The 12,646-nt window shown below is 43.6% G+C and overlaps 1 protein-coding gene across 9 annotated transcripts in view; it reads left to right on the forward strand.

The window, feature by feature from the left end:
• LOC119138644 (RNA binding protein fox-1 homolog 3-like) overlaps window positions 1–12,646 on the forward strand; it is a 155,487-nt gene that overhangs the window by 10,445 nt on the left and 132,396 nt on the right. For all 9 annotated transcript variants that reach the window (XR_005101173.1, XR_005101174.1, XM_037278924.1 and 6 more), the window contains exon 2: window positions 3,750–3,842. The gene's annotated coding sequence lies outside the window, so the exon portion shown is untranslated. The remainder of the gene's footprint in view (window positions 1–3,749; window positions 3,843–12,646) is intronic.

Consider the following 12,646-nt stretch of genomic DNA (forward strand, 5'->3'; position numbering starts at 1 on the left):
GTCATTGGCCTCTGGGTTCACATGGTATTTCCTCGGTCAGGTCAAAGATTTTCCTAAAGCATGAATGAATGTCATTACGTGACAAGATTTCAGACTAAGTCAGCGTGAAATGAGATGAACATCAAGTTGATGTGATCGACTCCATCAGCCCAGTATGTATCAGCATAATTGTTGTGCTGAGCTAATTGCAGTCAGGCACCAACTTGTTACGTTTGGTGGCCGATTGAAGATTTGGAGCGCCTTCAAACTGCAGCTGAAGATGACAACTTGAAGAACAGGCCCTGATGGCATTCATGCTATCAGAATTAAAGAAGCGACGCTAGAATCGTCAAACCCCATAAATTGTCAGTGTTTGTTAAACAAGCAAACTCAACCCAATTTGTCTTCAACAGAATTGAAAAAAAAGACAACAAAGAGATTTTTCATCCCCTGTGGGTTTTGTTATCTTTGTTGCATGGTGACTAAGAGAGGTGTAGTGGGAGAAGAGGGGGGCCATTCCACAAACTATTTGCCCAAATGTCTCTTTTGTAAAAGACTTAATGTAGTGTGAAATTAAACCCCTCCTTAAAAAGCATCCTCTGCTGCAGCAGCAGCAGCAGCAGCAGCATCAAAACAGCACAGTAGCCCACTTGAGATGCTCAAGCTTGTCCACCCAAAAATTACACTTATCCATTTAAGGTGATTGATAGCATTTGCATTTTGAAGAGAATTTTCTACTTTCTGTAGTATTGTATTTGGATTAGTCATGCATACGTATATTGTGTTTGATGGTTGGACAAACTCACAAACTTACTGTGGGATTCATTTAACATGGTTTTGCAGAAAGGTTCCTTATCTAGACAAAGGCAGTTTGTAGATATTGTCGCCTTGAAATTTTGACTTCACTTGTTTGATCAAAGCCCGCAGCCGAAATAAAAAACCCAATTCATGTTGCGGTGCAAAACAAAAAGATGAAAAAGTATGTTGGATGATTCAAAGAGCATAGAGAGAGAGTGTAAAATATTGTACCTTTTGATTTACTGTCCATGCGACCAGACCTCTCTCTCTCTTTCTCTCTCTTCTTGCTCAGTCAGCCGGGATAGGCTCGTAAAACCCGGCCGGACACATAAAGAACACCGCTAGATCATGGCTTGATTGATGGATGCTATGAAAAAAGGAAATAGACAAAACATGCTTGATGTACAGTATCAGGAATATCCCACTACTACCGTCTTTATATCTGTGCGCTTTAGTCCGTTATCCAAAAGTTTCAGTCGACGAATTACGTCGCAAAACTTTCCCATCCGCCGTTTTGTTGCAGCGTAAAATCCATTAGGCCAGTGAGCCAAAAGCTCCCCTCTTTATTTTGGAGTGGTCGGCCCCCCCTGTGGTCCACCTCTCACTGGGTCAGCAAAATGACTCTGGATCTGTTGTGACCTCTGGCTTATCAATCTCACCATGGAGCCCTTCTCCATTACTCTGCAGGTAAAAGGAGCAGTACTCCTTTCTTCCTCAATCTTTTACATGCACCGCAATCCTCCAACTTTGCCCTCTCGTAATATACGGCTGCAAATGTAGCTTTCCGCTTTTGATGCCCATCTATCTCCCAAACTGACAGTAGTTACACAGTGAGAGTTCATGTTAAAGCTCAGCTGCATGTGTCAAGTGGGCGAGAAGTGTGTACATATGTTCTGGCATCCTGGGGGTGATTGTTAGGTTAGAGGTCAGTTGTAGTTGACCACTCCTGTCACTCACCGCTGGAGATAAATAATTGCCTATTGTGAATGGAGGGGGGAGAAAAAATAAAAGCCTGCAGCATTAGCCAGGCTGGACCTTGTGTGTGTGTGTGTATGTCGAGGTTAGCGTCTGGGAAGAGCCCAGCTCGGCCTTGCGTCAATGCGACTTAAGTGCAGCCATGCGTAACCATCTGACAGCTACCCCTCCTCTTCCAGTTCATCCCGCACTTCTCTACTCTCTACTTGCCACATCTCCCCTTCTGTCGCTAAGCCACTGACGGAGACATCCCATCGGCGGCCGTATTTGTGCCTGGCAGTATTAGTAATAATATTGTTCTTTTTAAAGTATTCCCGAGTTGTCACTTGCGCAAACTATAAATTCCAACTTGCCTTTATATAGGGCTGTGAAAACCCATAAAAAACGATCAATCAAAAATCTGAAAAAAAAAACAGTCAAGCGCAATGTAACAGACGTTCATTTTGCAGCGTTAGGACATTTATACGATAAGGACTGTAATTCACCTGAAATCCAGATGGCATGTTCTTTTTTTTCCCAGGCAGCATTATTGACTAAGTGCCAATTTCTGACATTCTAGCTTACCATTAGAATTTTTATTTTTATAAAGCATGTCTTGCTCTGTTTTGAATATTTCACAAACTGACACATAGGATTTCACATCCTAATAAATACTGCATATTTGTGTCGAGATGATCAGTCTATTTGTCGAGCACCAGTCGAAGATAAAAATAGCCAACAAATTGGGAATAGCCCTAATTTCTATGGAAGCACAAAAAGGGAGCTTGGGGATTTCTTTTTCAAAATTGAATGCATTTCAATGTAATGGCTTGTTTCCCTTCTGGCTGGCGAGGGGCTCTCACATCCAACACAAGCCTCGTTGAAATAGAAGCCAAATTCAAGTCGGCAGCTTTCTCTTCATCCACGAGCTAATTACCTGCAGAGTGGCTGTTTGCTTATTCACCCCCCTCGCTCCCCTTTAAAAAGTTTGGTCCAACCCTTAGAAGTCAATCAGAAAGAGTGCGCTCCAAATCGTGCCCATCTTTTTTTTTTTTTACATTTTGGATATAAAACCTATGGTGCTATTCATGCAGTCCTATATCCAGCTTTTCTCACAAACACTTTTTCAGAGTCATTAGCGGTGTAAATCATACGTATATGCTCTTTGCAGGATAAAAGGATTCCTGCAACATAAAAGGGCAAATGACATTTAAAGGAAACTCCCGTCCTTCTCTGTGAAAGCCCATGACAAGATTCATTTATCCTAATGAAAAACATCTCCTCAAGGGACCTTTGCCAATGACCCGCTAACCTTACAAAATGTCCTGACAACAGTGTTAACGTGATCTTTTCCATGGAAGACTGCATTTTAGAAGACATTTGGCACTTTTGTTCAAATATGTCCTTTTAGTTGGAGGCTCTGCAGGAATTTGGATGAATTCCTTTATTTAATTGTTCCTATGTTTCAGTGCAGCGGTGGCACCAGGCGGGCTGGGGTAATTTATTTCTTGCTTAGGATGAGAGATGGTCCCCAGCCAAGACTGCCAAGAGACGGACAGTTAATTGCAGTGGATTGCCTTATCTTCTTGTAATTATGCCTGTCTCTTTGGAGTTTCTGCCTCCAAACGGCCAATCGATACAATCAGACCCCAGACAAGGTGGAGATGGGACCCAGACTGGACTTGGGGAGGGGAAGAATTATTTAGATTCGTTTTCTTTCTCATGTTTTACATTTTATTTTTTTAATAATATGAAAACATTTGCAAATGATTGTTTGTTTTCAATGTTGGTTGCTACAAATTCTGTTTTCCTGACTGCATTTTTTTAATGTGGTCTTGGCTCATTTGAATGAGCAAACAAGACACAAGTAACAGTCCCATTTTTAAAAGCATTGTGGAAACAAAAGTTAGTTTCGTGCATCTCGGTCCCTTTTTCTGTTCTCGGACTAACGAGAGCAATGTGATATGAATTGTGCAGAATGCTCTCAATTGTTTACATTGTCCTTTTCGTTTTGACAGGCACGCAGAGAAGGACAAAACGGCCATCTTTCATGACTGTAACCCAGCAGACGACTCACCCTGCTCACATTTCCACAATCATCTTCCCCACAGGTAAGATTTGCCTGACTTTTAACTCGTCCATATATCTCCTCCATTCTGAGAGCCAAGTGAATGCCACCGGTTTGGTCATAAAAGCCCTTGGCATCCATCCATGCATCCGTCCGTCCATCCGTCCATCCATGCATCCATCCATCCATCCATCCATCCATCCATCCATCCATCCATCCATCCATCCATCCATCCATCCATCCATCCATCCATCCATCCATCCATCCATCCATCCATCCATCCATCCATCCATCCATCCATCCATCCATCCCTGTGCTGATTTGGAATCAGGCTCTGTCACACTGGCAGGTAGGGACTAGAGTTGCATCACGATCTGCCTTTCTCACCGGGCCTTCTTCAAAGACAAGATGGGCTTTTGTGATAATGAGAGGGTAGCTTGAAGGAGTAGGGGAAAGAGAAAAGCTGGAGCTGTTGTAGAGCATTGTAATTGTGACAGCAGCAGCAGCAGCAGCATCAGTAGCAGCTGCCTTCTCTCCCGGGGTTCCGAGACTCGGCGGTGACACCATCCAGCAGACAGTAATTAATCGAACAATTCTCTCTGTCTAAGGTGATAAAAAGGGGCTGAAGACAGACAGTGAGGGGCAAAAAAGAGACAAACAGTAGCGCTACTTAGCAATGAAAGATCCGGTGGACGATGTGTCAGCTATTCCCACAGAGTCATATCAATTCTAAAATGGTGATTTTGTATCTTATAAAACACGATTACAAGTTGTAAAGCATCCCTGGGTCTTCAATCAATTACAAATCAATGCACTCTGTGACTTCTTTAAGAGACGCGGTGGACTCGCATATGTCATCATTCGATCGAACGAAAGCTGTCAAAATGAATCGATTCATCGACAACGAATCGCTTTTTATTCATCGAAAACTAGTCATTCAATCCAATCATCCAGGGCCATGATGAGGTTGATACAGTTTGCAGATCCAAAAACCAAACCATAGCCCATATTTGTATTTTGAAAAAATCTTACGGAGGCATAACTGCACCGTATAAAGTCTGAGTAATTCAGGCCAGAGTATAAATCACACAGGCTCTATGAGTTCCTCTTGAATGCACGAATGCACTTGTGTCTGTGTACGAGCCTGGCCCCGCCCGCCCGGCCACACCAGTGTATCTGCTGGCTGGTCTCGTTAAGCGGAGAGCAATAATTGATATCAACAGGGTGGCCTCTTCTTACCGTGTCAACATGAATCACTAGCCCTGGATGGCGCCAACCCTCGCTGTTCCGCTTAACATTCCTAACGCTCTGCCAGAGTCAGATGGGAGCCGTAAACACGTATATACGTATGCGCACGTGCACATTCAAAGCAGACACTCGGGCTTTCCGCCCAATTTGGTCCTCATTGATTTTGTACGTTGACATGTGACAGCAGTTTGCTTGTGCAGATCATGGTTTGATGACGTCAAATGTTGCTGAAAATTTCGATCTTGGCATTTCATCTGCAAGTGGCAGTATTTTGTCTGTACTTTGGTATCATTTCTCTAGGCACTCCAGCTTCCTCATTCATGGCAACTTAAGACACTCAATTGCCCAGTTGACTGTTTCCAAATTTGCCCTCCACTTAAAGTTTTCATCAAATCTGATTTTGGGATATAAACAGGAAAGTGCTTGTTTTTAGTAGGAGAAGGGCGGGCTGACTTCAGAGTTGGAAATGCTTTGGCTAAAGCAACGCAAGGCGACAACTAGACATGCGGTATGATCGATTTGTGACTCTTTGTGAAAGTCCAGCGTGGCGCTGGAGTGTGACGGCAGCGTCAAGTCACTTGATGAAAACAGTCCAACTTGCCCCAGGCAGGCAGGCTGGAGCCGCTTGCCATTCACCGTGTTTTCACAAGTGCAGTAATGCCAAACGAGGAAATGTTTTGTAACCTTAGCCTACTTTGTGGACTAATTCTCACCTGGCTAAGATGAATTGACAATGCTTGCGTTGATTGGAAAGCGGGATACATGTTTCCGTGGTTCCCGTCCCTTGGTATCTCTCTCTCCATCGTTTTCTCTCCATGTGCACTGAGGCTTGCCGCACAGCTTGTGAAAAATGGAAAGAGATAATGTCTCCGAGGATAGGCTTGATATGGTCAGTATGTTAGCGTTTCAGTTGCATTCGCACACCCGGAGGCGCTGCCCGGCTGCCTTTCCGCAGGGATGCACACGCCATTGAATGTCTTGTGCGTGTGTGTGTGTATCAAGTGGCGCGGCCTCCAAACCGCTGGCTGAGCAGCGGCGTGAAATGTTGGCAGGTCATTTTCCTGTGCTCCGTTTTGCCCAGGTTGTAAAAAACGGCAATTAAAACATGACTTATTTTTTGCTAATGAAAATGGCAATTAAAATATCAGGGCAAATATTTCCCTAGCCAGTAGTTTATTGAACGATGCAACCAGATTTTTTTATTTCCAAAAATATTCCATTTAAAAAAACATCTAAAAACAATGGTTCTGAATGACATTGCTGGGGAAAACCCTTTTCGAAAGACATGAAGGGAACCGCATCCCGTAGAGCTCCAAATTGGCAATGTGCGGTACTCATGCCAAAGACGGACGGGCCTGTGACCTGCGCGAACGTTCCATTCGCACATACTGACACCGGCAACTTAACAGGCCGGCAGAGAGCAAAGGTGACTAAAACAAAATGTGTTGTTGCAAACGTGATGATCAGCTCCCTGTGTCTGACCATCTGCGCTATGTAAGACTCAGCAGGAGGACTCGGAAATGAGGTCAGCTCAGCTTTTGAAGCTGGCGAGCTGCAGGCGGACCAGGCACCATGCAGGGACTGGAAGCTCACATCAAAGGCAGTCAAACCCACATAGCCAAATATTATTACCAGTGTGTGCGTGCCTGCCTGCGTGCGTGCGTGCGTCGCTTAGTCTGGCATTGTCGGAATTCCAAAAAAAACCCATGAGTCACTTTGTTCCCAATTTGCTGCTGATGTAATGTTAGGTGAGCCGTTTCAAAATAGTTAAGACAGAGAAGCCGACGATTTGACTGTAATAATAATAATAATGATGGCTCGGACGTAAACAATGGCAGATACATCTGTATGCTGAGCTCTCAAGCTGAAATCCCTACTATATTCTAACAAGCCATGCCTGACAGGCCGGGATGGACAAACTGTGCTTTTGAGTTTGTGTGCGAGCGAGAGAGCGAGAGAGACGGAGACAGCCGGCGTGCCGTTCCAAATTGGCTTGGGAAGCTCCCTTTGGGAAGAAGCCTTCCAATCTTCCAATCCACCTCTCCTCCATCTCCCAGCCACATACACGTAGACTCCCTTTATCACCACTCAACCATCTTGTGACCCTCCAACATTTCTCCTACATCCTACAATCTTCTCCAGTCCAAACTATGCATAGAACCAAAACGGAGCTATAAATAGCATACTTAGATAAAGGAGATAGATCATTTCCTTTTTACTGGGCACAAGGGGATTACGTTTCATTATTTGCCTTTCTTCCCTTTCCCGGCTCATTTTTCGATTCGGGGGAGTGCCTTTTGCCTATTTCCCTATTTAGCTGCCAGTTAGTGTCAGATAATGACTGCTTTTTAGGCTGTAACAAAGGAAAATAAAGACACAAATTGAGTTGTCAAAATAAACGGAAGAGTGTGTGAGTGAATTCAGTCAAAATGGCATATTGGAGGATTTAAAAGCATCTTCTGGAAGCAATACTCTGCATCTTGCCTATTTGACCAAATGATCAACATACCCCTTTGAACAGGGCTGTAAATGTGCTCGGAAAAATAGTCGAAAATGCCACATTGAAATTTCACGTTCAATTGTGTTTGTGATTAGCATTTGGTGATGAAGTTGTTAGGAGGTACTTTTTGTGATGATGATATGCCTGACCAGGTGCTCTTTTGTGTGACCATGCAAAGCAGCAGAGCGGCCAGCAGATTCCGCTCACGGGCACAGTGGCAAGCTGAAAATGACAAGCTCAAAGGTTCAATCTGGGATAGCAATGTTGCATCCAATAAGGTTGTCTTTTATTATCACACATCCATTTCCATCCCATCCAACTTTAGAGCTTGGCAAACAGAATCACGGCCGACTTGCCGCCGCTGCACGTTACTGACGACGACTCGTACGTATTAGTCCCGGGCTTTCTCCAACGGGCGCCCCCACCGGGAGACCACGCGCACCCAATCGGCCCGATCTTATCCCATCCGAAAAGTCTCCATTTTCCCTGACGCTCGACCTCCTTCTGCCCTGGGTGCATTCATAAATGGAAGTCTCATTTCACTGATATAAACACATTTGGCAGGAATAGATGGCACATTACTTTACAGCCCAGCGGGAGGGATAAAAGCCAAGCAGCGGTGGAATAGCAAGTTCCCGCCGTGCAAAATAGAGATTAAATGAAAGCAAGGATGTTAGGTGAAAAGGTGACAATGTATGGCCATCCCTGCCGCTTCTGGCCTCCAAACACACTTTTCTTAGACTTCATCAAAACACATTTTGTTTGTGTTTGGGGCAATTTGGTTATTTACAATACCTGCCTCTTTGGAGGACAACATTCAGATTGGAAATGACTTCATGCACAGTAGTGAAGCCCCCCCCCCCTTTTTTGTTGTTGTTATTTACAGTCAGATTAATATCATGATGAAAAAAATGATTCTTGGGGAAAAAAAATAGCAAATGAGTTTGGTTCATTGTGACCTTAGCTGGAACAAAACAAAGCAGCCAGATAAGGTTGATGGGGTCATATTTTGTTTCCCCGTTTCCCCCGGATTCCTTCTTCTCCAGGAAAACCATACTGATGACAGTTTTATTCGTTTCCGGCAGATTTATTAGGTGATGAACTTGTTTTTTAAAAGGACAGGACCACAATCACTCTTTTAGATTGTTTCATTGTTGTATCTGCTCCCTGCTTCCTCCCACCTCCAAGCCTCCTTGTAGTTTAATGGTAAAGAATTTATTTTTGTAAAAAGGTGAATTGTAGGGTAACAATTCTCATTGTTTCCCCGCACATTCTATCAAAATTCCGACTTTTGCGCAGTCTCTTGACTTTACACTCCGTTCTAACCTACTCCAGCATGTCAAAATAAGAGTAATTCCTTCCTATACTTGCGACAGTATCTTTATAAATACGACATAAAAAGACTCTTTGTAGTTTGTTGTCAAAGTGTACAGGTGCGTGTCATTCTAGCGCCAATGTTTAATGACTGCGTGATGAATTGTGTCTGTCAGGTTAAGCCCTCTTTGACATGCGTCCCTTCAGAAGTTCACCTGACAGAGCCGAGCCGAGCCGAGCAGAGCGTTGATGAAAGGTAGCGGGAGCAGACAGTGATGTGCTGTACAAAGACGTGGCAGAATACGCAATTAGAAATGGAAGAAGGAGGTGATGAAGATAAAGCCGACGGAGGTCTTTGAAAAAAGATGGCTTGAGCGTAAGACACAAACCGTTACGAAGCCCAAGATTCAATCGGAACTCATTCCCCGCCAAGCCACTTCATATGGTCTCTAATTGCCAATGGCACTGAACGAGTTAACAAGCAGAACTGGAAACAGTTTCACCCAATCCAACTTGATTCTTAAGAGCTCAGGTAAAGTTCAGGTAAAGTAGCAGCCAGTGCAAATTCCAGCGACAGCGATAAGCGAGTTCAAAGAACAGTGCCCTGACAATGTCAGTCCTAGCCGCTTTTGTGAAGGCAGAATTCTTGATTCCGCTCATGTATCGGATCTCATTAGATTGTGCCGGTGTAGCACATCATGGAGTGTCCGGTGAGTGGTTACAAATTACTCTCTGAAGCTGTTGCTGCTTTGTTTCTCTCTTTGTGTCTAGTCTTTCAAAATGCTATTATAATTAAAATGTACAGAGCTCTGTCCTTGGGCTAACTTTGCAACTTTCAATCAGCATTTCTACTTAGCCAGAGTCAAGTTGAAGAGCTGTCAGCCTGAATGACTCACACTGCTTGATTTAGTCTTTTTTTTTTTTTGGAGCACATTTTCTACTCGTATAATTTCACTGACAGATGATGCTATAGTTTCACCATTAATTCATTAATGACCAGAATTGAAAGGAAGAAATATGTCTTGTTTCTGCCCCCCCTTGCGGGCCACATCAAATGATGTGGCGGGGGGCCGTATCCGGCCCTTGAGTTTGAAACCTCTGTTCAAGTGATTTTTGTCCACTTGTTTGATGTCCACCGAATCAAATTATTTTAACAACTGGATGAAAATCATGGGCGAAAAAGAATCACATAGGACAAAAATAAGCAAAACATATTTTCACTTTCTTCAACCCAGAGAATCTGCACCAAGATCTAATATGCACCAATTATACGGTATCATGAAAAAGAATCAGAGATGAATGGGGGGTGGGGGGGAAGGACCTTCTCTATTCATGTGTGTCTTAGATCAGGATTTTCTTTTTTGTGCTCATTTCAAAAATGGACATATTAAGACCTCTAGATAAAATGATGTCTGATAAAAGACACAACTATAGGATTATTCACTGTCTGCGAAAATTGGCCTCAGTAGCCGTCACATCTTTGCTCTTGGCAGTCTCATACTGCACAGTGCACGCTGCATTCAACTCATTTATTTTCTTTGATACGCTCCAACAAGCTAAAGGTGACAAAGATGACTTTTCATCTGTATGTATCTTTGCCACGGGCACAGAATGAGCTCCAGAGGCAAATTCATTTTAATTGGTGCGGCGGCGATAAAGGAGAATATTTTCTATTTGAAAGCCAATGGTGTGTTGTCAACTGGTCTTGGCTTTGAAATGCAACCCGCCCGCTCTTGTGCGTACGTATGGAGCTCATGTCCATTTGTAATCACAATCATCTTTCAAGTATACGTGTGCCGCCTACAGGAATCGAATGAACATACTACAATGTCAATATAAACCGTTTTTCTTGACCTGCTTGGTCACTTGTTGCTAAGCGAATTTGAAGAAATACACTTGTAGTTGTATCAAGATTCTGGTTTTGTACAAGTTGGCTGGCGTCACATCTCAGTTGCCGCTTGAGGTCGAATCCCAATGAATGCACTTGGAGGAATGTGAGGCTTTTCCTTCCTTCCTTCCTTCTTCACTTGACTTGTTTCCTCTACAATACGGTGTTGGTCCTTGTGCATTTGTTTGCACAGTGGTGTGTGTGGTTTTCTAAAAGACAAGGACAAAAGGATAGAAAAGTACGCTTGGCAAAGCGCTGTAAAGCCATTCACAATATGTTTTCTTGCACATATAGTTTTGCTACTTAAGAGGCCTTGACACACACCGACGACTGGACCCAGCATCTTTTATCCTCACACTTTGAACTGCATCAACTACCACACGTACAACACAAAGGAGTCAAGCCATTTGTTTTTGTAGCCGCAGATTCGATTTATTTTTGGGGTCCCCCCCTTTCATACAACGATTGATCCTTAAAGGAACATAAAAATGTCATTTCGTTTGTAATTATTTCAATGATAAAAAAGACATCACATTATTTGTTCATTTTTCTTCATCTGATTTTTTCCCCCACTGTATGTTTCAAAATGAAAAGACTCATGTAAAGATGAGCAATTATTTCATCAAACATATCCAAAGGGGACAGAACGGAAGTTCGTTCCGCCATCACATCTCGCAGTTAAACGTGTCACCTTGACTTCTTTGGACGGAGCGAGAGAGCCGTCTTTTTAATTTCTCCATACTTTTCCCAATTCCACCTCTCTTTAATCCACCATGCTTTCCCCTTCACTGGGTTTCAGTCACAGAGCTGATTGACTTTGAGAGGGCAAGCCAGCACGGAGGGGCTCACTGAGTGTCTCGCTGGAGAGCTGGGACACTGATTATTTCCTTGTCTCTTGTTTTGGGTCCAACAAGCGAGTTCATTCAGCTCAGGCTTTGTTTCAGAGCAGCCAGCCAGCCAGCCAGCCAGCCAGCCAGCCAGCCAGCCAGCCAGCCAGCCAGCCAGCCAGCCAGCCAGCCAGCCAGCCAGCCAGCCAGCCAGCCTCATTTCGAAGACTCCCGAGTTTCATTGCACCCTTGCAGCTGTCAAGCAATTTGGAATGGGTGTGTCTGTTCATGCTCAATGGACCTCATTCAGAACCAGCAGCGCAGGTTCCACCGACTAATCCTACATTTTCCAGCTCAAAGATAACAAAATGTGAAATCGATCAATTAATAGCAGGGCGTTGGAGAAGTAATTAGCACTTCAGCGCCGCTACTATCTGCGTGTACGCCAATGGGCGTACAGTTGCGTGTCTGCTGGCAGCCGGTCGATTCGCTGGCAAGCTGACAGGAAAGGAGTGTGATGTGTTTGTTTAAGCTAATTTGGCTTCAGCCATCTTGACATTTTCACACAATTTGATAAGGGACTGAGTAGATTGGCGGCCCAGCTGGCAATCTTTTATGAACTGGGAGCAGATCAAACCATTCATTCCTGTTAATTAATGAGCATGTGAGCCCAAGGGAGGGGGCGGGGCGGAGCCGAGCGGAGGTGAGGGCCAGGAGAAGCCACCACATCCGCTGGGATGCAAACACTTTTTCATCCATCCCTCCTTTACACTGGAAAGAAATACCTGATCATCATATCTTTTTAATCATGTCGTTATTTTGAGATCTTGAAAAAAAAGCAAATATACAATGAAGACATTTTTATCAGCGTGATCTGTTTATTTTGATCATTTTATTCGTGAAGAAGCAAAGCGACTTTCCATTAGGTTTGTGATGATTTTTGATTTGTTTTTTTAAGTGATCAAAAAGGATCAATTAAAAAAGGATATATTTAGAAAAACCAGCATTAATATACATCCGGTACACAACACTACCTTTTGTTATCTTATGATTTCTATGATTGACACATT

This window comes from Syngnathus acus, chromosome 19 (assembly GCF_901709675.1).
Source record: "Syngnathus acus chromosome 19, fSynAcu1.2, whole genome shotgun sequence".
Classification (NCBI taxonomy): Eukaryota; Metazoa; Chordata; class Actinopteri; order Syngnathiformes; family Syngnathidae; genus Syngnathus; species Syngnathus acus.